The sequence below is a fragment of the Xenopus tropicalis genome, chromosome 1 (genome assembly GCF_000004195.4).
Source record: "Xenopus tropicalis strain Nigerian chromosome 1, UCB_Xtro_10.0, whole genome shotgun sequence".
Lineage (NCBI taxonomy): Eukaryota > Metazoa > Chordata > Amphibia > Anura > Pipidae > Xenopus > Xenopus tropicalis.
Window position 1 is genome coordinate 212078353 of NC_030677.2, and position 26987 is coordinate 212105339.

General features: G+C 46.8%; 1 protein-coding gene across 2 annotated transcripts in view; it reads right to left on the reverse strand.

The window, feature by feature from the left end:
- cntfr (ciliary neurotrophic factor receptor) overlaps positions 1-26987 on the reverse strand; it is a 283796-nt gene that overhangs the window by 137561 nt on the left and 119248 nt on the right. The window contains exon 1 of one of the 2 annotated variants that reach the window (XM_031892427.1): positions 18378-18519. The exons of the other annotated variant lie outside the window; for it this stretch is intronic. The gene's annotated coding sequence lies outside the window, so the exon portion shown is untranslated. Of the gene's footprint in view, positions 1-18377; positions 18520-26987 lie in introns of those variants that run through there. 2 annotated transcript variants of the gene reach the window in all.

The window sequence follows — 26987 nt, forward strand, 5'->3', positions numbered from 1 at the left end:
TCTCATTAAAGTACCTGCACTTTGCATTGCAGCGCGTCACCGCCATATGAGAAGCAAACGCTACTGACACGCAGACAAACATGGAGATTGACTCTCTAAAGAGCCATTAGCCGGCCCAGATAAATAGCTCTCTTTGCAGTTCTGACATCCAATTAACATTTATCAAAGTTTTTCCTGGGCTCTCCTTCTAATGAAGCTCTATAATCCATACAACTCGCAGGCAAATCTAATCGCACAGCAACGTTCCATTTCACCGGAGAGAGAGAGTGTGAGAGCGATAGAGAGACAATGAGATATATATGTATATAGAGAGAGTGTGAGAGCGATAGAGAGACAATGAGATATATACAGAGAGAGAGAATGAGATATATATGTATATAGAGAGAGTGTGAGAGCGATAGAGAGACAATGAGATATATACAGAGAGAGAGAATGAGATATATATGTATATAGAGAGAGTGTGAGAGCGATAGAGAGACAATGAGATATATACAGAGAGAGAGAATGAGATATATATGTATATAGAGAGAGTGTGAGAGCGATAGAGAGACAATGAGATATATACAGAGAGAGAGAATGAGATATATATGTATATAGAGAGAGTGTGAGAGAGACAATGAGATATATACAGCGAGAGAGAATGAGATATATATGTATATAGAGAGAGTGTGAGAGCGATAGAGAGACAATGAGATATATACAGAGAGGGAGAATGAGATATATATGTATATAGAGAGAGTGTGAGAGAGACAATGAGATATATACAGCGAGAGAGAATGAGATATATATGTATATAGAGAGAGTGTGAGAGCGATAGAGAGACAATGAGATATGTACAGAGAGAGAGAATGAGATATATATGTATATAGAGAGAGTGTGAGAGCGATAGAGAGACAGTGAGATATATACAGAGAGGGACAGAGAGAGAGAATAAGATATACAGTATATGTATATAGAGAGAGTGTGAGAGCGATAGAGAGAAAATTATATGTATATATAGAGAAAGAGAGAATGAGATATTATAGAAAGAGAGAGCAGTAAAGAGGGAGAGAGAGATAACTGCTATTCTTATTGCTAGCAAATGAAATTCATATTTAATAAAAATCATTAATAATTATGTTAATTAAAGGGGAATTGTCAATGCAATAGAGAACCCCCGCTGGCATACCCTGGCATTCACCGTATGGGGGGCAGGCAGGTAGGTAGGACCTAGGCACCCCTGTCATTAATGATACACAAGGAATGAGTGCAGGGTCAGACTGGGGTGTGCAACCCCCGGGACCCCCATACACCCCCAGGGCCTCTGCCGCCCTTTCCCGAGCGCACATATCTCATACGTAACTATGTGGGGGAGCGCCGGCAGGGAAAGGGTGTGGGTCAGTTGGGCCCAGCGGGTTTTTCCCAGTACCCCACCGGCCCAGTCCGACCCTGAAGGTGTGCCGGGGGCTGTAAGGCCTAGTGCTGCACCCTGTCCCTGGGCTGGGTCCCCCACTAAATAAGGCACGGGGGCACCAATTACATTAATGGGCACAATCTGCAGCCATTGGCTAGCACTGAGCTTGCACTACGAGTTAGTAATGAGCCCTTCAGCAGTCAGGACCCCCCCACCCCAGACCCCATTACTAGAGTTGGGGTACAAAATGGGCAGATTAGGTGAGCCTTACAGCAATAAGTGCAGCAGTGAGAGAGAAATAATGAAGATATATATATATATAATCAGTATAGGCTAATAATTAGCATTATACACAATTAGTGCCGTTCCATTGAGAGCCATGTATATAAATGTGCGCTGGGTGCCCCCCACTCCCGCTCCCCCCCCCCCCAGCCAATGAAAGCACCGGCATGTGTTTACCATAAAAGCCAGTGAAAGTTGAGAATGACTGTTGGAGGCATTGATGAATGTGGTTTTTGCTATAAAGTATATTACATAGACCCCGCACCATTAAGTGGAGACCCCCCCGGGCAGCCAGTCATGTCAAGCCATCGATCATAATTCACATATTCACTGAACGAGCCGGTAGGTAACATAAGAACGGGAACTGAAGGAGCTGCCAAATAGGAGGAAAACGCAATCATATGTGCAGTTCAGAGGGGCTTCGCCCTTCCTCGCTGCCCCTCAGGGTCACACAGAGGACTTGCTTATTAGCCACTAAGTGAGAGCATATGGCGCCCCCCTTTAGCCAAACCTTCCCTGCGTCCTTCCCTCCAACACGGCCTGGGAAACGGCATTGGGAAGCAGCAGCCGTCTAATGTGCAGCCCTGCACTGCTGGTTCTGACTCCTGAATCAATGTAGCAGAAGCCGCTGATTAATAGACCAATAGGAGAGCTTGTTTCAACGCTCACAGAAAGAGACAGACAAATGGCGATTACATTTACTCCCCAGAACATGTGGAATGGATGTATAGTCTTGTAGATTGTAAGCTCTTTTGGGCAGGGCTCTCTTCACCTCTTGTATCGGTTATTGATTGCTTTATATGTTACTCCTTGTAGAGTGTAAGCTCTTTTGGGCAGGGCTCTCTTCCCCTCCTGTATCGGTTACTGATTGCTTTATATGTTACTCCTTGTAGATTGTAAGCTCTTTTGGGCAGGGCTCTCTTCCCCTCTTGTATCGGTTATTGATTGCTTTATATGTTACTCCTTGTAGAGTGTAAGCTCTTTTGGGCAGGGCTCCCTTCCCCTCTTGTATCGGTTACTGATTGCTTTATATGTTACTCCTTGTAGATTGTAAGCTCTTTTGGGCAGGGCTCTCTTCCCCTCTTGTATCGGTTATTGATTGCTTTATATGTTACTCCTTGTAGAGTGTAAGCTCTTTTGGGCAGGGCTCCCTTCCCCTCTTGTATCGGTTATTGGTTGCTTTATATGTTACTCTGTATGCCCAATGCATGAAACCCACTTATTGTACAGCGCTGCGGGTTATGTTGGCGCTTTATAAATAAATGTTAATAATAATATTAATAGTGAGCGCTTTGAATTAAGGGGTTGTTCACCTAATATCATGTACAGAGTGATATTCTGAGACAAGTTGCAATTTGGCTTCATTTTTTATGATTTGTAGTGTTTTCAGCAGCTATCTGGTTGCTAGGGTCCAAGTTACCTTAGTAACCAGGGAATGGTTTGGATTAGAGGCTGGTATATGAATAGGAGAGGGGCTGAATAGAAAGATAAGGAATAAAAAGTAACAATAACAATAAAACTGGAGCCTCACAGAGCAATAGGGTTTGGCTGCCGGGGTCAGTGACCCCCATTTGGAAGCTGCAAAAAGTTGGAAGAAGGCGGCAAATAATTCAAAGACTATAGCAAATAAATAATAAAGATCAAATGAAAAGTTGCTTAGAATTGGCCATTCTATAACAAACTAAAAGTTAAAAGGTGAAGAAATGTTAGATTTTCCCTTTAAAGAAATACAGAGCCGTCGGCTAATTGGGTTCCTGGGTGATAATGATCCTCTCCGAGTCCTTTTGGCACCTTGTTTCAAATAAAGACTAATAGGGTTTTAAAGATTTTAGCACAGGATGGTTCTGCCCCTAATGACACAGGGTTGGGTGACAAATAACCAGAGGGGCAAACGTTTGGGGCCGGCCCCATCTCATTATTGATTGGCCAAGTGAGCTCAGTGGCTCCTTAAGGTGCCCATACACGGGCCGATTATAGCTGCTGATATGGGTCCCTTGGACAGATTCGGCAGCTAATCGGCCCGTGTATGGGAAGAACCGAGCGGCCTGGCCAACCGATATCTGCACTGAAATTGGCCAGATCTCGATCGGCCAGGTTAGAAAATCCACTCGGATCGGGGACCGCATCGGCTCCTTGATGCGGTCCCCGAACCGACTGCCCCATGGCTGCTTGCTCCCCGATACTGCCCACCCATAGGTGGTGATATCGGGTGAAGATCCGCTCGCTTGGCAACATCGCCAAGCGAGCGGATCTTATAGTGTCGACATCGCCAAGCGAGCGGATCTTATAGTGTCGACATCGCCAAGCGAGCGGATCTTATAGTGTCGGCATCGCCAAGCGAGCGGATCTTATAGTGTCGGCATCGCCAAGCGAGCGGATCTTATAGTGTCGACACCGCCAAGCGAGCGGATCTTATAGTGTCGACATCGCCAAGCGAGCGGATCTAATAGTGTCGACATCGCCAAGCGAGCGGATCTTATAGTGTCGACATCGCCAAGCGAGCGGATCTTATAGTGTCGACATCGCCAAGCGAGCGGATCTTATAGTGTCGACATCGCCAAGCGAGCGGATCTTATAGTGTCGACATCGCCAAGCGAGCGGATCTTATAGTGTCGACATCGCCAAGCGAGCGGATCTTATAGTGTCGACATCGCCAAGCGAGCAGATCTTATAGTGTCGACATCGCCAAGCAAGCGGATCTTATAGTGTCGACATCGCCAAGCGAGCGGATCTTATAGTGTATGGGCACCTTTATACAGTAATACATACACTACACCTTCACCCAGGCAGATAGCACCGTTTTAAAGGGCAAATAAAGCCTAATCTAAAATGGTCATAATTGCCTTCAAGTATTCCTTTTTCCATTGTATTCTTTAATTAACTCTGCCTGGTGTCAGAAGGGCCCTGTATCAGTGAGTAGCCAGCCGTGCCCTCGATAATTGGGCCTGACATCCGAGGGGGCCCTTGGCCCACTATTAGGGGAAAATGCCGCTTTCTTCATGGCATTTTCAAGGGTATAATTAGCAACTTTGTAACCCCCCCTTCTGTATCAAATCCAATGAATAGAGATAAACCCCAGAACATAGAGACAAAGGCAGAAGGGAAGGGGCGAAAGGGGCAAAGCAAAGACAGAAGCGGAAAGGAGACGGGGAGGGTAGGGGCCACAGTCGGACCCCACATATAAGGGCCCCAGCCTTCCTGGATAGCCGGCCCTGTGCATAACCCGAGGGACTTGCCGGCCCTACTTATCAGCGTATGTCCCCCAGTGTTAATCAGATTAGGCACATTGGCTACAGGTTTAATATGCAAACTAGCTTTATTAACTGGGCTGCCGGCCATGGCGATTCTAATATATGCTAATGTATTCCGGGAAGGGAAATACGACTTTGCTTTAATAGGACTTCCGAGAAGCCCGAAATCATTTCAATATTAGAGAATTCACCGGAGTGAGATCTGGATTTGAAAATCTTTAACCTGGTGCTGGGTGTGGGCAAATGTCTCATTAGAACCTGTCTGCAGGCAAGGAAAGGGTTAACTACCCTGCCAAGCGCTGGGCACAAATCTGCATCAGAGCTCTGCTGCCCTATAGGCAGGGACGTCTAGATATATGTATATATATATACACAGGTATGGCATCTGTTATCTGGAAACCCATTATCCAGAAAGCTCCGAATTACGGGAAGACCATCTCCCACAGACTCCATTTTAAGCAAATAATACAAATTTGTTCTCTGTAATAATAAAACAGTACCTGTACTTGATCCCAACTAAGATATAATTACCCCTTATTGGGGCAGAACAGCCCTATTGGGTTTATTTAATGGTTAAATGATTCCCTTTTCTCTGTAATAATAAAACAGTACCTGTACTTGATCCCAACTAAGATATAATTACCCCTTATTGGGGCAGAACAGCCCTATTGGGTTTATTTAATGGTTAAATGATTCCCTTTTCTCTGTAATAATAAAACAGTACCTGTACTTGATCCCAACTAAGATATAATTACCCCTTATTGGGGGCAGAACAGCCCTATTGGGTTTATTTAATGGTTAAATGATTCCCTTTTCTCTGTAATAATAAAACAGTACCTGTACTTGATCCCAACTAAGATATAATTACCCCTTATTGGGGCAGAACAGCCCTATTGGGTTTATTTCATGGTTAAATGATTCCCTTTTCTCTGTAATAATAAAACAGTACCTGTACTTGATCCCAACTAAGATATAATTACCCCTTATTGGGGCAGAACAGCCCTATTGGGTTTATTTAATGGTTAAATGATTCCCTTTTCTCTGTAATAATAAAACAGTACCTGTACTTGATCCCAACTAAGATATAATTACCCCTTATTGGGGGCAGAACAGCCCTATTGGGTTTATTTAATGGTTAAATGATTCCCTTTTCTCTGTAATAATAAAACAGTACCTGTACTTGATCCCAACTAAGATATAATTACCCCTTATTGGGGGCAGAACAGCCCTATTGGGTTTATTTAATGGTTAAATGATTCCCTTTTCTCTGTAATAATAAAACAGTACCTGTACTTGATCCCAACTAAGATATAATTACCCCTTATTGGGGGCAGAACAGCCCTATTGGGTTTATTTCATGGTTAAATGATTTCCTTTTTCTCTGTAATAATAAAACAGTACCTGTACTTGATCCCAACTAAGATATAATTACCCCTTATTGGGGCAGAACAGCCCTATTGGGTTTATTTCATGGTTAAATGATTTCCTTTTTCTCTGTAATAATAAAACAGTACCTGTACTTGATCCCAACTAAGATATAATTACCCCTTATTGGGGGCAGAACAGCCCTATTGGGTTTATTTAATGGTTAAATGATTCCCTTTTCTCTGTAATAATAAAACAGTACCTGTACTTGATCCCAACTAAGATATAATTACCCCTTATTGGGGGCAGAACAGCCCTATTGGGTTTATTTCATGGTTAAATGATTCCCTTTTCTCTGTAATAATAAAACAGTACCTGTACTTGATCCCAACTAAGATATAATTACCCCTTATTGGGGCAGAACAGTCCTATTGGGTTTAATGAATGTTTAGATGATTTATTTACACTTGAGGTGTGGAGATCCCTAATCAAAAAAAGGCCAGGTCCCGAGCATTCTGGATAAAAGGTCCTATACCTGTACATATATATATATATATATACTGATTATATGGGTGAATGGGCAGGTAATGTTTATCAACACTGTGCAAAATTACCCACGGGCAGTAACCCATGGCAACCAATCAAATAGATGCCCAGTCGAAGAGTGAGCTTTATAGTTTAACTACACCCTGAAGCTAATAGTCCTCTATATGGTGAGGTAGCAGCCCATTGGGCCTAGACAGCAGAATTTTCATTTTTTAGGTCCAAATCCAGAATAAGGAGTGAGGGGGTCCCGATAGTAATGGGGGGCTTGCCTGTAATGCTCTGCAGCAGCAGCAGAACATAATGAAACCCCCCGTGCAATATGGAAGGAGTAAGGGTCCCACTCGGACTGATTGGTGTGTTCTCCCGGTGCCCACTGGGCGCTCACAGCACCACGGGTCCCTCAGTGTGTAACATGGGCACAGAGTTATCAGACATGGACTTAATGGTTGCCAGATGTCACTGACCCTAGCAACTGCATGAATAAGGGTGAGATAGGCTGATAGTAAGAACACAGTGGTGGCTATGTGCCCTGTTAGCAGGAGTCACGTATTACTTGGCCCGGAGTTGGTACCGAGCGTGTCCCAGAGTGCCCTCTGCTAATACTCTAATAGTTCTTTTCCTGCTGCCGGCCCATAAAGTGCACCAAGAATGAGCCGGCACAGAGGGGGGTTAATTAAAAACAAACAAAAGCAGAATAGATTTTCCCTTTTTTTAGTATGTGGAAGTATCGGAGAAACAGGGACAGCGGCCAAGGCAAATAAATCAGCACCAAGCACTGCAGGCTTCCCCCATATGCCAACACGTTCCCTGGCAGAGAGTGGCAGGGGGGCCCCAGTCACTGGGTACAGGCGGGCAGATACTGCCGTTTGTTAGCGGCTGTGGGGCCATATTGGGTCTGTGGGTGGGACCAGTATAAACCACTGTTTTTCCAGTTCCCTTAATCAGGCAAATTAAACTTTACTTAAACTATAAATGATAGAAGTCTTGCCCTTTAATCCTGGAACTGACAGTGACACAGGGCTGGCAGTCAGCTTTTCAGAAGGGCTGTCTGGATCAAAACTGCCAGTCCAGATTGGGACTCACTGAGATTCCTCCAATCACTGATCGCTCTACCCTGTGACATCACAGACCCCCCCTCATGATGTCACCACTCACTCCTCCACGCCCCCTGTGATGTCACCACCTGCCCCCCTGCCCGGAAAAGGAAGACAGCAAGCAGGCAGCCGCCATTTTATGGACACTTAATAAGGCAAAATCTTGTGTATGCGCCAGAATGGGGGACCTGATGCCCTTGCCCATCATATACAGTTATAGGCAGCGAGCAAAGAGGGAGACTGAAAGCATTGCAGGGACTTCTAGGAAGTACAGAATGGAAAGTGAAAGTAACTGCCTGAGGCATAAAGGTGGGGCAGTCAATATATGATTTACAGCTGAGATTTTTTTAAATACTTTTAACCATTAAATAAACCCAATAGGGCTGTTCTGCCCCCAATAAGGGGTAATTATATCTTAGTTGGGATCAAGTACAGGTACTGTTTTATTATTACAGAGAAAAGGGAATCATTTAACCATTAAATAAACCCAATAGGGCTGTTCTGCCCCCAATAAGGGGTAATTATATCTTAGTTGGGATCAAGTACAGGTACTGTTTTATTATTACAGAGAAAAGGGAATCATTTAACCATTAAATAAACCCAATAGGGCTGTTCTGCCCCCAATAAGGGGTAATTATATCTTAGTTGGGATCAAGTACAGGTACTGTTTTATTATTACTGAGAAAAGGGAATCATTTAACCATGAAATAAACCCAATAGAGCTGTTCTGCCCCAATAAGGGGTAATTATATCTTAGTTGGGATCAAGTACAGGTACTGTTTTATTATTACAGAGAAAAGGGAATCATTTAACCATTAAATAAACCCAATAGGGCTGTTCTGCCCCAATAAGGGGTAATTATATCTTAGTTGGGATCAAGTACAGGTACTGTTTTATTATTACAGAGAAAAGGGAATCATTTAACCATTAAATAAACCCAATAGGGTTGTTCTGCCCCAATAAGGGGTAATTATATCTTAGTTGGGATCAAGTACAGGTACTGTTTTATTATTACAGAGAAAAGGGAATCATTTAACCATTAAATAAACCCAATAGGGCTGTTCTGCCCCCAATAAGGGGTAATTATATCTTAGTTGGGATCAAGTACAGGTACTGTTTTATTATTACAGAGAAAAGGGAATCATTTAACCATTAAATAAACCCAATAGGGCTGTTCTGCCCCCAATAAGGGGTAATTATATCTTAGTTGGGATCAAGTACAGGTACTGTTTTATTATTAATTACAGAGAAAAAGTAAATAATTTTTAAAAATTAGAATTATTTGCTTATAATGGAGTCTATGGGAGACGGCCATTCTGTAATTCGGAACTTTCTGGATAACGTATATTTGTCTGTGCGGCATGGGGAATAGGAAAGGGTGTAAGCAGACTGGAGAAAGGAAGGCAGGAAGGGGCCCTGGGCAACGCAGAAAGGTCGGGGCCACAATCGAAGGGAAAACATGTAATTTAGAGATGTTCAAGATTCAACCCTCCAGCTGTTGTTGATTTATAAACCGCAGCATCCCGACAGATGCAATGAGATGTAGATCAACAACAGCTGGAGGGCTGCCGGCTGGACACACTGTCCCTAATGTATTGCTTCCAGCGGCCGCCGATGCTGAGAGTTGTACTCCGGCCAAAGCAGGAGGGCCGCAGGAGGGCCGCAGTAGGGCCGGCTCCCCAGTCTGGGCTTTTGGCTGAGGAAGCAGCCTGATTACAAACAAGTCACAGACTGTTCCTGCTGGAAATTCCTATATTAATTCCATGCATGAAATCACTAATGAATCCGCTCAGCGGGAGGCACGCCCGCACAGAGCCGCGCTCATCATTCCAAATGAATTTTTAAAGATTTCAATTAATTTAGCATCAGTCTCAAAAAGGGAATATTAAAGAAAAAAAAACCATGCCTGCTCCATTTGGCTTTTTATCGAAAATCATGGGTTTTAAACATAATCTTGCCCAGCGGATATGTGTCTTCTGAGGATTAAAGGGAAAGTAGCAACTTTGTCTGGAGACCAATCTTTTGGTAATTTTAATGGTGCTTTATCCAAGTTACCCAGCTGTAGCCTGTGCGTGGGGGGCGCTGTTCTGTTGCCAAATATAATGAATTAGGTGCCACAAACAGGCAACAGTTGGTACTGCAGGTGACAGTCCTAAATGGAGCCCAAGGGGCTGCATTCCCTCATTAAGGGGCGGTACACCTTTAAGGTAACTATTAGTATGTTATAGAATGGCTTATTCCTAGCAACTTTTCAATTGGTCTTTATTACTTATTTCTTATTTTATGTATTTGCCTTTTTCTTCTAACTCTTTGCAGCTTCCAAATGGGGGTCACTGACCCCGGCAGCCAAACCCTATTGCTCTGTGAGAATAGAGTTTTATTGTTATTGTTACTTTTTATTCCTTATCTTTCTATTCAGCCCCTCTCCTATTCATATACCAGTCTCTCATTCAAACTGCTCCCTGGTCACTAAGGTAATTTGGACCCTAGCAACCAGATAGCTGCTGAAACTCCAAACAGCAGAGCTGCTGAACAAAAAGTGAAATAACTAAAAAACTACAAATAATAAAAAATGAAGACCAATTGCAAATTGTCTCATAATATCACTCACTACATCATACTAAAGGCTAATACAGCAATGCACTGTATTTAGGGTTGCCCCCTGTCCTGTAGTGAAAACCAGCATGGCTGGGTTCCGAGTTTGGAAAACCAAGCAGGATTCTCCAAGATTGACGCAGTGATTGGCCAGTCACAGATTGCTCCGTTATAGCCCCACCCCTGTGACATCAGCGGCCCGCCACCGAGATGTCATGCCCCGCCTCCCTGCCCAGAGTTCTCATGCAGGAGAGGTGGCACTTAGGTACCCCCACCCCAGACCCCAATTGTCCCTTAAGTTAAGAAGCCATACAGTTACTGCCTGCCCTATGGCAGGGGGTTATAACTAGCCCCACCCATCTTCTAGCTAGCCACACCCACCTTCTGGCTAGCCCTACTTCTTTTCTTACTTATAACCCTTTCTAGCCAGGTTTATGATAGGACAAAGAAGTTATAGGGGTTAAAACATCTCCTGTGTCACCATTTTTAGCATTACAGACAGTCGATCATACATGTGGCCCTCCAACTGTTGTTGAACTATATCTCCCAGAGTTCTTTGCACCACAGGTTGGACACCCCCAATTTCCATATTATTGCGCTATTATAGTCACGGCTCTCCTACATTACCCATCTCCCACAGCCCTGCAATCCTGCCACCCCCAGCTAGTCCCAGCTACAAGGCAGGATGGTGGCCCGATGAGTTCAATCCCAGCAATAGGTTCTCCCCGTGTCTGCACAGGTTTCCTCCCACACCCCGAAACCCTACAGGCAGTTTCACTGGCTCCTGGCTAAATGGATCATAGTGTGTGTGAATGTTATAGGGACCACAGATTGTAAGCTCCTCTGGCGCAGTAAATGGTGCCGAATCTCTGTAAAGCACTGCGGAAATGTGTTGGCATTATATAAATGGCGGAAAATAATTTCCCAGAATTCCTTATAAGGTTTAGTTCCCAGCAAAATCTGCTATTATTCCTTGACAGATGATTGTGGGAGTTGTAGTTTGACAGCAGCTACCGGGGAGTCATTTTATTTTTTCCTTATTTAAGGGACTGTAGGAGGAATGGCTCCCAAATCCCAGCGAGGGGCTTCTCATATTGTTACCCCCCCCCCACATGACAAGTCTCTGGTTATAAATAATTAACATAATCAATAAGTATCCCGGGCAGATGCCTCGGCTATGATTCTATCAAATGTCCTGTCACCCAGTGGGGGCGAATCAGATTACTGAATCCAACACCCTTTGCGCTTGTTCAGCACCCCCCCTTTGTCTCCCCCCAAGGATATGTATTGATCGCAGGTTGTTAATGAACCCTTGTGGGATTATGTATCATGGCGGAAAGTCATGTTTTTGATGTTAAACTGATACTAAGTGGGGAGTGCGTCACAGCTCCCGGGGGCTTAACCCTTTTGTTGCCGCGGTTTGGCCTTGGGTACGGGGGCAAACACTGAAGGGGGGGAATAGATTAAAGTGCCGCCTCACCCCTTTAATACTCACATATTGAATGCACTTCCTGCATGGGTAATTAGCAATTGATTTAGATCCGTGCTGCAGACTGAACTGATTTATGTGCAGCCATGCATCTAAATTAAGTTAATTAAATTAAGTGAGGTGGCCCCCTAATGCCATTATGTACAGCACCAGGGTTGGACTGGGCCGGGACACCAGACCGGCACAGACCCGACTCTTGCAGCGCTCCCCCTGCCAGACCGCTCCTCCCCTGATGAGTTAAATTTAAGCGCTTGGGGTAAGACGTCGGGTGGGGGGCCCTGCGAGGGGGGTTGGGGGGCTCCTGCGGGGGGGGGTTAGGGGACACCTGCAGGACCCCTGGGGTGGGATCCCCCGTTGGGCCCTTTACCCCCCAGTCCGACCCTGTACAGCACTATGTATGGATGTCTGTATAAAGTACTGGGAACATGGTGAATAGGACTCTGGGATGTATGGGTGGATCCTTTGTGGGAACCAATCGGTGGCATAACTATATATACAGCAGACCCCGCAATCGCAGGGGGGCCCAGGCAGCAGAGGGGTGCAGACCACAGGGTCTGCTGTACCTTAGTCCCTCCTCCCTGGCCCCCCTTTACCTTAAATATAGGGAGGGGCGCAGGGGAGGAGGGGAGGAGGGGCTGGTCGTGCTGGGCCCTCTTAAAAGATTTTTTTGCAGGGGGGCCTGGTGTGACCAATTTACACCACTTGAACGAATAAGGTGCTATCTCTGTGCCAGTAAGTACAGCCCCATGCAATGGATTGTAAGCTCTTTTGGGCAGGGCTCTCTTCCCCTCTTGTATCGGTTACTGATTGCTTTATATGTTACTCCTTGTAGATTGTAAGCTCTTTTGGGCAGGGCTCCCTTCCCCTCCTGTATCGGTTACTGATTGCTTTATATGTTACTCCATGTAGATTGTAAGCTCTTTTGGGCAGGGCTCTCTTCCCCTCTTGTATCGGTTACTGATTGCTTTATATGTTACTCCTTGTAGATTGTAAGCTCTTTTGGGCAGGGCTCTCTTCCCCTCTTGTATCGGTTATTGATTGCTTTATATGTTACTCCTTGTAGATTGTAAGCTCTTTTGGGCAGGGCTCTCTTCCCCTCTTGTATCGGTTACTGATTGCTTTATATGTTACTCCTTGTAGATTGTAAGCTCTTTTGGGCAGGGCTCTCTTACCCTCTTGTATCGGTTATTGATTGCTTTATATGTTACTCCTTGTAGATTGTAAGCTCTTTTGGGCAGGGCTCCCTTCCCCTCTTGTATCGGTTACTGATTGCTTTATATGTTACTCCTTGTAGAGTGTAAGCTCTTTTGGGCAGGGCTCTCTTCCCCTCCTGTATCGGTTACTGATTGCTTTATATGTTACTCCTTGTAGAGTGTAAGCTCTTTTGGGACAGGGCTCTCTTCACCTCTTGTATCGGTTACTGATTGCTTTATATGTTACTCTTTGTAGAGTGTAAGCTCTTTTGGGCAGGGCCCTCTTCACCTCCTGTATCGGTTACTGATTGCTTTATATGTTACTCCTTGTAGAGTGTAAGCTCTTTTGGGCAGGGCTCTCTTCCCCTCCTGTATCGGTTACTGATTGCTTTATATGTTACTCCTTGTTGATTGTAAGCTCTTTTGGGCAGGGCTCTCTTACCCTCTTGTATCGGTTACTGATTGCTTTATATGTTACTCCTTGTAGATTGTAAGCTCTTTTGGGCAGGGCTCTCTTCCCCTCTTGTATCGGTTACTGATTGCTGTATATGTTACTCCTTGTAGAGTGTAAGCTCTTTTGGGCAGGGCTCTCTTCCCCTCTTGTATCGGTTACTGATTGCTTTATATGTTACTCCTTGTAGAGTGTAAGCTCTTTTGGGCAGGGCTCTCTTCCCCTCCTGTATCGGTTATTGGTTGCTTTATATGTTACTCTGTATGCCCAATGTATGTAACCCACTTATTGTACAGCGCTGCGGGATATGTTGGCGCTTTATAAATAAATGTTAATAATAATAATAAATGGATCTGTATGAATGCAAGGGGCTGGGGAATGGGACTGTGGGTCCCTATGGGAACTTCCCCGCACATTTCCATTTGTTCCATAGGCTGGGCCTGTATGTGCATGTCATTCCCCTACATGAATGGCTGTTTCTCCCCCAAAGTGGCTGAGCTCCGGCTGGGAATTCCGCTGAGACCCCCCGGAACAAAAGAGTGCCGAGCCGAGACATATTATTAAGCAGAGCCCAAGAATGCATTCAGGGTGCAAAACTCCAGATGCTGAATATACTATTAATTAATCATTTACTGCCAACAATAGGGAAGGAATGTGGCGGGGGAATTCCATCCAATCAAGGGAGCGAGGCAGGGGGAACGCCGGAACAACTGTACACAATAACGCCTCGACTTGTACCATAATCATATGGGAACGGGACCGGGGTGCAAATTCTGCCAGGGAGAAGGGCGATACCATGAAATACATCAAATATCCACATATAGGGCAGTGTAGAGGTGAATAACTTCAAAGCAATCAATACAGGTACCTGTACAAGTAATAATAATATGATATTCCCCAATGCTATTGGCTCAGGACAAATGCCCTCTCTGCCCCACGAGCCATACAGTATTCCTGTTAGGCATTCATTCATAATATACTGTACAGTGAATATAATTCCATGTATAATACCCCAGAACCCACAGCGGGATAAATACAGTGCCAATTCCATGTATAATACCCCAGAACCCACAGCAGATAAATACAGTGCCAATTCCATGTATAATACCCCAGAACCCACAGCGGGATAAATACAGGGCCAATTCCATGTATAATACCCCAGAACCCACAGCAGGATAAATACAGTGCCAATTCCATGTATAGTACCCCAGAACCCACAGTAGGATAAATACAGTGCCAATTCCATGTATAGTACCCCAGAACCCACAGTAGGATAAATACAGTGCCAATTCCATGTATAATACCCCAGAACCCACAGCAGGATAAATACAGTGCCAATTCCATGTATAATACCCCAGAACCCACAGCGGGATAAATACAGCGCCAATTCCATGTATAATACCCCAGAACCCACAGCGGGATAAATACAATGCCAATTCCATGTATAATACCCCAGAACCCACAGCGGGATAAATACAGTGCCAATTCCATGTATAATACCCCAGAACCCACAGCAGATAAATACAGTGCCAATTCCATGTATAATACCCCAGAACCCACAGCAGATAAATACAGGGCCAATTCCATGTATAATACCCCAGAACCCACAGCAGGATAAATACAGTGCCAATTCCATGTATAATACCCCAGAACCCACAGCGGGATAAATACAGTGCCAATTCCATGTATAATACCCCAGAACCCACAGCAGGATAAATACAGTGCCTATTCCATGTATAATACCCCATTCCTTTCACTTGCAGTACCACCTCCTGCCTGTTATGCCAGGGGGGCAATCTTTTCCATAGTCTGCAGTAGAACAGCACTACCATTGGTTCAGCTCTGGGTCACAAAGCAACTGATCAGCTGGGGCATCTCAGCAATGTCCCTAAGCCTTTCATATAAAGGGGAAATAAAGCTTTGAAAGAGAATGAGAAGAAGAGTGAGCAAATGTTCAGCATGTTTATTAGTATGAAACTGGGTTGGGGGGGTGAGTGCTTACGTAGGTGCAGCAATGAACCCCCAACCCTGATTCCCATAGGGAAACAACAGAATCTGATATCTGCCTGATGCTGGAGATAAGGTTGGGCTCTTCAAATGGAATAATTACTAAGAAAGTGCATAGTAACACACAGCTCCCACTTTAGTGACAGAATCAAAGCCAGTCCTGATTTTTATGTGTTTGCCCTTCAGTGGCCGACTTGGCCATACACACGACAGACCTATAGACACTACTGCAGTCTCTCCCCAGTGCCCCCTTATACCCACATCCGCTGCCACCTGTGTCTCATACACAGCATTAATAAACAATAATAATAATGATAAAGTGAGATAAAAAAAGACAAAAAGTCAAATAAACTACAACTCCCAGTACAAGAGGTGGAGGGCTGAAGAATGCTTATTTATACATAACATGTACTGCACTATGCAATATACTGGCATTTTATTCATTCTTGTTCCTAATAATGGGTAAAACCCGGTACATTTGCACTATTTATACTCATACTATTTACTACATTCCGCCTTTCTCTTTAAAGGGAATCTCCATCCCAAAACTGTTTTTTGCACAATGAAAAAAAAAAAAAATTTCAAAGTAACTTTCCATTAATCATATGACTATGAAGATTTTCATTCATCCAGGTCATGGTATATCTACTATAAAGTCCAGTTACTCAAGATTAACATATACTAGATATTGCCATTAGCCAGTTATTTGTAAATGTAATTAATACATGCATACATAGTTACTATAGGTTTCCCTGCCTGTGAGTAAGTGCAGGAAGGTATGTATCCTGGGAAGGATAAGGGATACATAGTTACTATAGGTTTCCCTGCCTGTGAGTAAGTGCAGGAAGGTATGTATCCTGGGAAGGATAAGGGATACATAGTTACTATAGGTTTCCCTGCCTGTGAGTAAGTGCAGGAAGGTATGTATCCTGGGAAGGATAAGGGGTACATAGTTACTATAGGTTTCCCTGCCTGTGAGTAAGTGCAGGAAGGTATGTATCCTGGGAAGGATAAGGGGTACATAGTTACTATAGGTTTCCCTACCTGTGAGTAAGTGCAGGAAGGTATGTATCCTGGGAAGGATAAGGGGTACATAGTTACTATAGGTTTCCCTACCTGTGAGTAAGTGCAGGAAGGTATGTATCCTGGGAAGGATAAGGGATACATAGTTACTATAGGTTTCCCTACCTGTGAGTAAGTGCAGGAAGGTATGTATCCTGGGAAGGATAAGGGATACATAGTTACTATAGGTTTCCCTGCCTGTGAGTAAGTGCAGGAAGGTATGTATCCTGGGAAGGATAAGGGATACATAGTTACTATAGGTTTCCCTGCCTGTGAGTAAGTGCAGAAAGGTATGTATCCTGGGAAGGATAAGGGATAAGGGTAAGGGATACATAGTTACTATAGGTTTCCCTGCCTGTGAGTAAGTGCAGGAAGGTATGTATCCTGGGAAGGATAAGGGATACATAGTTACTATAGGTTTCCCTGCCTGTGAGTAAGTGCAGAAAGGTATGTATCCTGGGAAGGATAAGGGATAAGGGTAAGGGATACATAGTTACTATAGGTTTCCCTGCCTGTGAGTAAGTGCAGGAAGGTATGTATCCTGGGAAGGATAAGGGATACATATTTACTATAGGTTTCCCTACCTGTGAGTAAGTGCAGGAAGGTATGTATCCTGGGAAGGATAAGGGATACATATTTACTATAGGTTTCCCTACCTGTGAGTAAGTGCAGGAAGGTATGTATCCTGGGAAGGATAAGGGATACATAGTTACAATAGGTTTGCCTGCCTGTGAGTAAGTGCAGGAAGGTATGTATCCTGGGAAGGATAAGGGATACATAGTTACAATAGGTTTGCCTGCCTGTGAGTAAGTGCAGGAAGGTATGTATCCTGGGAAGGATAAGGGATAAGGGTAAGGGATACATAGTTACTATAGGTTTCCCTGCCTGTGAGTAAGTGCAGGAAGGTATGTATCCTGGGAAGGATAAGGGATACATAGTTACTATAGGTTTTCCTGCCTGTGAGTAAGTGCAGGAAGGTATGTATCCTGTGAAGGATAAGGGGTACATAGTTACTATAGGTTTCCCTGCCTGTGAGTAAGTGCAGGAAGGTATGTATCCTGGGAAGGATAAGGGATACATAGTTACTATAGGTTTCTCTGGCTGTGAGTAAGTGCAGGAAGGTATGTATCCTGGGAAGGATAAGGGATACATAGTTACTATAGGTTTCCCTGGCTGTGAGTAAGTGCAGGAAGGTATGTATCCTGGGAAGGATAAGGGGTACATAGTTACTATAGGTTTCCCTGGCTGTGAGTAAGTGCAGGAAGGTATGTATCCTGGGAAGGATAAGGGATACATAGTTACTATAGGTTTCCCTGGCTGTGAGTAAGTGCAGGAAGGTATGTATCCTGGGAAGGATAAGGGGTACATAGTTACTATAGGTTTCCCTGCCTGTGAGTAAGTGCAGGAAGGTATGTATCCTGGGAAGAATAAGGGGTACATAGTTACTATAGGTTTCCCTGCCTGTGAGTAAGTGCAGGAAGGCTAAGGGATACAAAGTTGGAAGCTGTACCTATGTTACAGATGTACCAGCTGTGCCAGGCAGTGGCCCTTACGTTGATACCCCAGTAACCCCCATGTACCCCCCATGTACCCCCCATGTACCCCCCATGTACCTCCCATGTACCTCCCATGTACCCTCATGTACTTACTGAGTATCTGTCCCTCCTCGTATCCCCTGTGGGTGCTGAGTGTCGGCCTCTCCCAGTCCTGACCCTACAGACTGAGCCTCTCTCCCAGCATCACATTCCCATGGAGTGGGGACAGTAAGAGTGGGACACAGGCCCTTTAATCCCGCTGCCTGGGAATGATTGATGAATTCTTCCATAGCCCATCTGAATTCAAAAGAGATTAGAGACATGTGACCCCCATAGAGGGGCGAGGAATGCAGCGGGTGTCAGGGCTGGATGAATAGATCAACTCTGCATTCCTACCCTGGGATTTGTCTGCAGGGAGCCTGTGGCCTTCCTACCCCTGCCCCCCCCCCCCATATGGAATTATATAGCCCCTATTATATATACAGTGGCCTTCCTACCCCTGCCCCCCCCCCCATATGGAATTATATAGCCCCTATTATATATACAGTGGCCTTCCTACCCCTGCCTGCCCCCCATAGGGAATTATATAGCCCCTATTATATATAAAGTGGCCTTCCTACCCCTGCCCCCCCCCCCCATAGGGAATTATATAGCCCCTATTATATATACAGTGGCCTTCCTACCCCTGCCCCCCCCCATATGGAATTATATAGCCCCTATTATATATACAGTGGCCTTCCTACCCCTGCCCCCACCTATATGGAATTATATAGCCCCTATTATATTTACAGTGGCCTTCCTACCCCTGCCCCCCCCCCCCATAGGGAATTATATAGCCCCTATTATATATACAGTGGCCTTCCTACCCCTGCCCCCCCCCCATAGGGAATTATATAGCCCCTATTATATTTACAGTGGCCTTCCTACCCCTGCCCCCCCCCCCATAGGGAATTATATAGCCCCTATTATATATACAGTGGCCTTCCTACCCCTGCCCCCCCCCATATGGAATTATATAGCCCCTATTATATTTACAGTGGCCTTCCTACCCCTGCCCCCCCCCCCCCATAGGGAATTATATAGCCCCTATTATATTTACAGTGGCCTTCCTACCCCTGCCCCCCCCCCCATAGGGAATTATATAGCCCCTATTATATATACAGTGGCCTTCCTACCCCTGCCCCCCCCCCCATATGGAATTATATAGCCCCTATTATATATACAGTGGCCTTCCTACCCCTGCCCCCCCCCCCATAGGGAATTATATAGCCCCTATTATATATACAGTGGCCTTCCTACCCCTGCCCCCCCCCCATATGGAATTATATAGCCCCTATTATATATACAGTGGCCTTCCTACCCCTGCCCCCACCTATATGGAATTATATAGCCCCTATTATATTTACAGTGGCCTTCCTACCCCTGCCCCCACCTATATGGAATTATATAGCCCCTATTATACAGTATATACAGTGGCCTTCCTACCCCTGCCCCCACCTATATGGAATTATATAGCCCCTATTATACAGTATATACAGTGGCCTTCCTACCCCTGCCCCCCATAGGGAATTATATAGCCCCTATTATATATACAGTGGCCTTCCTACTCCTGCCCCCACTACCCATAGGGAATTATATAGCCCCTATTATATATACAGTGGCCTTCCTACCCCTGCCTGCCCCCCTCCCTACCCATAGGGAATTATATAGCCCCTATTATATATACAGTGGGCTCCCTACTCCTGCCTGCCCCCCCCTACCCATAGGGAATTATATAGCCCCTATTATATATACAGTGGCCTTCCTACCCCTGCCTGCCCCCCTCCCTACCCATAGGGAATTATATAGCCCCTATTATATATACAGTGGGCTCCCTACTCCTGCCTGCCCCCCTCCCTACCCATAGGGAATTATATAGCCCCTATTATATATACAGTGGGCTCCCTACCCCTGCCTGCCCCCCTCCCTACCCATAGGGAATTATATAGCCCCTATTATATATACAGTGGGCTCCCTACTCCTGCCTGCCCCCCCCTACCCATAGGGAATTATATAGCCCCTATTATATATACAGTGGCCTTCCTACCCCTGCCTGCCCCCCTCCCTACCCATAGGGAATTATATAGCCCCTATTATATATACAGTGGCCTTCCTACCCCTGCCTGCCCCCCTCCCTACCCATAGGGAATTATATAGCCCCTATTATATATACAGTGGCCTTCCTACCCCTGCCTGCCCCCCTCCCTACCCATAGGGAATTATATAGCCCCTATTATATATACAGTGGGCTCCCTACTCCTGCCTGCCCCCCTCCCTACCCATAGGGAATTATATAGCCCCTATTATATATACAGTGGCCTTCCTACTCCTGCCTGCCCCCCTCCCTACCCATAGGGAATTATATAGCCCCTATTATATATTATATACCCACAGTGATACTTCCCTTATAAAATCCCCAGGAGGGGGGGTTTTTTTATTTGGGATGGGAAGCGAGACTACGCTCTGTGTCAGCAACAAAGGCCGAGAGTGACAGACAGAAGCCGAGTGTCTCATCTGTACAAACATTCTGCAATGACATGTTCTTCCCCTCTGTTTCTTCTTCGTCTGCCTCCAGAGACAGCCCCAGGGAGAGTGTTGAGGAGCAGGGGCCACTAAGAGACCCACCTCTGCCTCCAGAGACAGCCACAGGGAGAGTGCTGAGGAGCAGGGCCAACGAGAGACTCCCCTAACTGTCTCCTCTGCAGCCTTTCTCTTCTGCCTCCAGAGACAGCCACAGGGAGAGTGCTGAGGAGCAGGGGCCACTGAGAGACTCCCCTAACTGTCTCCTCTGCAGCCTTCCTCTTCTGCCTCCAGAGACAGACACAGGGAGAGTGCTGAGGAGCAGGGGCCACTGAGAGACTCCCCTAACTGTCTCCTCTGCAGCCTTCCTCTTCTGCCTCCAGAGACAGCCACAGGGAGAGTGCTGAGGAGCAGGGGCCACTGAGAGACTCCTCTTCTGTCTCCTCTGCAGCCTTCCTCTTCTGCCTCCAGAGACAGCCACCGGGAGAGTGCTGAGGAGTAGGGGCCACTGAGAGACTCCTCTTCTGTCTCCTCTGCAGCCTTCCTCCTCTGCCTCCAGAGACAGACAAAGGGAGAGTGCTGAGGAGTAGGGGCCACTGAGAGACTCCTCTTCTGTCTCCTCTGCAGCCTTCCTCCTCTGCCTCCAGAGACAGACAAAGGGAGAGTGCTGAGGAGCAGGGCCAACGAGACTCCCCTAACTGTCTCCTCTGCAGCCTTTCTCTTCTGCCTCCAGGGACAGACACAGGGAGAGTGCTGAGGAGTAGGGGCCACTGAGAGACTCCCCTAACTGTCTCATCTGCAGCCTTCCTCTTCTGCCTCCAGAGACAGCCACAGGGAGAGTGCTGAGGAGTAGGGGCCACTGAGAGACTCCCCTAACTGTCTCCTCTGTAGCCTTCCTCCTCTGCCTCCAGAGACAGCCACCGGGAGAGTGCTGAGGAGCAGGGGCCACTAAGAGACACACAAATTGACTGGAGAGCCAAACAACCCTTAATAGCTCTGTGATGATTAATATTTAAGTTGCTTTTAGCCCTGAGCCCATCAGTAACCTGATTAATGGGGCCGAGGGCTCAGTGCAAGAGGGCTCTCTGGGGGGCCGGCTGGGGGGATCCAATGACCCATTGCTGGATTAAACTGTCTCCATCATCCATTTATGAGACAGTCACGGCCCTTTTCAGCCTGACCTGTTCCAACATCATTTATAATAACCTGAGGATCCAATCAGGGCGCCATTGTATTGCCCTACAGCCTCTGACACAGGAAATGAGAGTATGGCAGCTCCCTCCCATATATAAAATAAAAATATACAGATACAATATTTGTGAGCTTCCTTTAAACTGTAAGCTCTTTAGGGCAGGTCCCTCATCGCCTCTTGTAGGTGTTACTGGTGTGCATGGAATCTGGGATGAACAGTTGAACTAATATAACTAATATTTTCTCCTATCATTCTAGTGATGGCGGTGAGACTGCCACGCACGTGGCCACGTTACCCCATAATAATTAGAGGAAGGAGCTTTATTGACACCAGAAAGACATAACACTTTGTTTACACCTCCCTTTATCAGGAGAAACATTACAATTTGTGTGTTTGCCGGACCCCCTTCTTTCTACAACTGCAGGCAAACCTGTCATTTCAATGCATATTGTACAGCACTGTGGGATATGGCACCTTATAAATACATAATAATAATAATACTAAACAGCTATATCCATATTCTGTACTGTCTAAGGCAAACAGTATGGCAGCTCCTACCCATATAATATATATATTTTTTATATATTTAAATATTCTGTGTGTGCTGGATCCCAAAATTGACAGCAACATGTAATAAATGGGTCCCCTACGAGGGTTAGGGACCCCCAGCTTGAGCTTGGGACAGAGGGGACTGCTGGGAGTTGTAGTGTAGGGGTACACAGTGCCACACAGACAGATGGCCCCAGTGTTCCTATAGGCCCAGGAAGAGGAGGAAGCCAGCTGGCAGGGTGTAATGAGCGAGGGCCAAGGGGTCAGGCTTTGAAGCTGTGATGATGGCACAATAAGGAGCGGGGCAGGAAGTATTGCTTTACTCCAGCGGGAATATAATTACCCCAGCTACTGCTGCTGCCCGCACTGCTATAAATATCCCTGCTTTACTCAGATTGGGCTGGGAACCCTCTGTAACCGCTGGGCTTTCAACCAAACAGAACAGTGAAAGTCATAAGTGAGATGATAGGGCAGGCACGGGGCAATATAAAGTGCAATGAATTATTGCCCTTTATTGACTTATTATAAGTCATGAGTGTCCAAAAATGCCACAAATTCACCTTGTGAACGCGCAGGCAGTAGTACAGAAATAAGCACACGCCCACATTTGAGAAAACCCCACCCACTTTTTTTTGACCAATCACCGTGCAGCCCAGGTGTTTTATTCGCAGGATCTGAAGAGAGTTTTGCCTCTGAGAGAGAAGCCTTAAATGGGGAGAGTGTTAACGAGGGGGTGTGGCACACAGGGTTATTATAACATGGATATTTGAGGGTGGTGGGCGTATCCATTCCTCATGTTTATAACGCCTATATATACGGCCATACACAGTAAGAGCCACTCATTGGGCGAGGTCGCCAAACAAACAGATCTTCTCCCAATACCTAAAGGTGGGTGATATCAGGCTCATTCAATCTTTTAGCCCCAGGGCCAACCAATCAAATTACAGCAGTGGGCATAGGCTACGTCGGGCCAATGAGCCAATGTGATCCTGATCTAACTGGAACATCAAACCTGCCCCATCACAATCTGGACAATTTGTGGCCATTAAGAGTCCCCATACACAACATACAAATTGGTCTGAAGGGCCCAACTCAGCAGCTGAAATCTGCCCATTTATGGCCCCCTTAGAGTCACAATGGAAGTTAAGGCAAAGCTGAAGCTGAATCAAAGGGAAACCAATTAACAGTTTAATAATTATACATTAACCCCATACTACTCCCAGTACAGGGGAAATTTTTATATTTATATCCCTTTCCTCCTGTGGGGCAGCCATGGTTGTGCGGGATTCTTGCCCGGGGTCAGGGTCGGACTGGGGGGTGAAGGGCCCACCGGGGCTCCCGCCCCAGGGGCCCACCACTGCACCGCCCCCCCTAACCCCCCTCACAGGGCCCCCCCCCGATGTCCTCCCCTGAGCGCCTAAATTTAACGTGTCGGGGCAGGAGCGGTCGGGCAGGGGGAGCGTTGGCAAGGGTCAGGTCTAAGCCGCCGAGGCCCACTAGAGCTGGGGCCCACCGGGATTTTTCCCGGTGTCCCGGCGGCCCAGTCCGACCCTGCCCAGGGTTACGAGGAGCTGCTACACATACTCAGAGCATGGTCACTAGCCAATAAAAAGGTGACGTAAGTCATGGAGTTACAGTGGCCGGTACTGACCAGCCAAATATTGTCACTGGAAAGAAATGTGGAGCAAAGCTTTGCCAATATAAATAAAAATAATAAGCACAATATTATCATTATAGTGTATGTTGATCCAGACTGCACCTGAGCTCACCCACACCTGAGCCCACCCACACCTGAGCTCACCCACACCTGAGCCCACCCACACCTGAGCCCACCCACACCTGAGCTCACCCACACCTGAGCCCACCCACACCTGAGCTCACCCACACCTGAGCTCACCCACACCTGAGCCCACCCACACCTGAGCCCACCCACACCTGAGCCCACCCACACCTGAGCTCACCCACACCTGAGCTCACCCACACCTGAGCCCACCCACACCTGAGCTCACCCACACCTGAGCCCACCCACACCTGAGCCCACCCACACCTGAGCTCACCCACACCTGAGCCCACCCACACCTGAGCTCACCCACACCTGAGCTCACCCACACCTGAGCCCACCCACACCTGAGCCCACCCACACCTGAGCCCACCCACACCTGAGCTCACCCACACCTGAGCTCACCCACACCTGAGCCCACCCACACCTGAGCCCACCCACACCTGAGCCCACCCACAGTTGAGCTCACCCACACCTGAGCCCACCCACAGCTGAGCCCACCCACAGCTGAGCCCACCCACACCTGAGCCCACCCACACCTGAGCTCACCCACACCTGAGCCCACCCACACCTGAGCTCACCCACACCTGAGCTCACCCACACCTGAGCCCACCCACACCTGAGCCCACCCACACCTGAGCTCACCCACACCTGAGCCCACCCACACCTGAGCTCACCCACATCTGAGCTCACCCACACCTGAGCCCACCCACACCTGAGCTCACCCACACCTGAGCCCACCCACACCTGAGCTCACCCACACCTGAGCTCACCCACACCTGAGCCCACCCACACCTGAGCCCACCCACACCTGAGTCCACCCACAGTTGAGCTCACCCACACCTGAGCCCACCCACAGCTGAGCCCACCCACAGCTGAGCCCACCCACACCTGAGCCCACCCACACCTGAGCTCACCCACACCTGAGCCCACCCACACCTGAGCTCACCCACACCTGAGCTCACCCACACCTGAGCCCACCCACAGCTGAGCCCACCCACACCTGAGCCCACCCACACCTAAGCCCACCCACAGCTGAGCCCACCCTACTGACACTGACCACTAGCCGCCATGATACAAGGCCAATGTGCTAGAGACGAAGCTGCCTCTCACACGGGGTTAAAAGCGCAGCTCGCTCAGTTGGGGCCCATTTGTTCTTGCCCCCCCCAGGGTGGGAGCGAGGCACAAGCGCGTGCCTATCAGCAATGAATATGTTCTTTATTGACCTGACTTTGTTGCAGTCAGGAGACCCGCTGGGTTCCATTTCACGTTCTTATAGCCGCGCTCACAATGCGCCACACAGGGCCCCTTTACAGCCAGTGTCACAGTTTTACTGCCCCTTTAGTGGCTCAAAAGGGCCTCAGAACATTTTGGTTTTGAACATATACAAAAGAGACATTAGACGGTGGGGGAGAGAGTGCTTGGGGGGGGAGAGTGCTCGGGGAGAGAGAGGGCGAGCAGCGACAAAAGAGCAGAGTTCACTCGCCCGTATGTGGTTCCCCTGTCACTCAGTAGCGCCAACGAGTGATGCCAGTAACTAACAGGCTGCTCTCTGTACCCCCATATACAAGGGACTCGGCAGCCATTATAGAATGGCCCATTCTTAGCAACTTTTCAATTGGTTTTCCATAGTTTTTTAATGATTTGCCTTCCTATTATTATTATTAACATTTTTTTATAAAGCGCCAACATATTCCGCAGCGCTGTACAATAAGTGGGTTACATACATTGGACATACACAGTAACATCAATAACTTCGTATTCTGACTCTTTCTAGTTTTCTAAATGGGGGTCGCTGACCCCGGCAGCCAAAATACAATGATTCTTCAGGCTACAATTTTATTGCTATTGTTACTTTTTATTACTTATCTTGCTATTTAGGCCCTCTCCTATTCATATTCCTGTCTCTTATTCAAACCACTGCTTGGTTGCTATGTTAAATTGGACCCTAGCAACCCGATAGCTGCCAAAATTCCAAATTTGGGAGCCGCCGGAAAAAAATCATTCATAATTCAAAACCAGAACAGCAAAGCCAATATGTAGCCTGAGGTATCCCCCCAACTTGGGAGATAACTGGGAACACCCCAAGTCTGACTGGCCAATCACTGCTGGGCTCCATACAGTCACTGACTAATGCCAATAAGCCATTCCCTGGCACACCGGGCAGACTGCATGTCTCCAATACAGAGGGCATCACTGCCAAGGGTTCTGTTAATATACAGAAATACAAAATTCTCAGTTCACAGGGGGAGAACAAGGTAAAGAAGAAACTAGAAACTCTTTCCAAAATAAAAGCCAGAGCCAATGAAAGCCTCCATGTACATAGAACATTCCAGCCCTACCGAGCGTCGAGGGCCCTACCAGTCCCCTAGTTACTGCAACATTGTTTTTATTGTGGGTAATTATCCATATTGTACTCACAGAGCTCTGGAAAGGGATCAGTTATCAACGTGGTGACAAGGCGAGTTCCTAAATGTTGCCCCTAACAGGGATTGGGCACGGGGCCCCTGACAGATCCCTGAGTGCTGGGGATACTGTATAGGAGCCAATGAGAGGGGGGAAGCTGTTCCCTGAGCACGTGATGCCAATACTCATACTGGGAAATCTCCTCAACCATCTGCCACTTACATGCCGGGGGGGAACC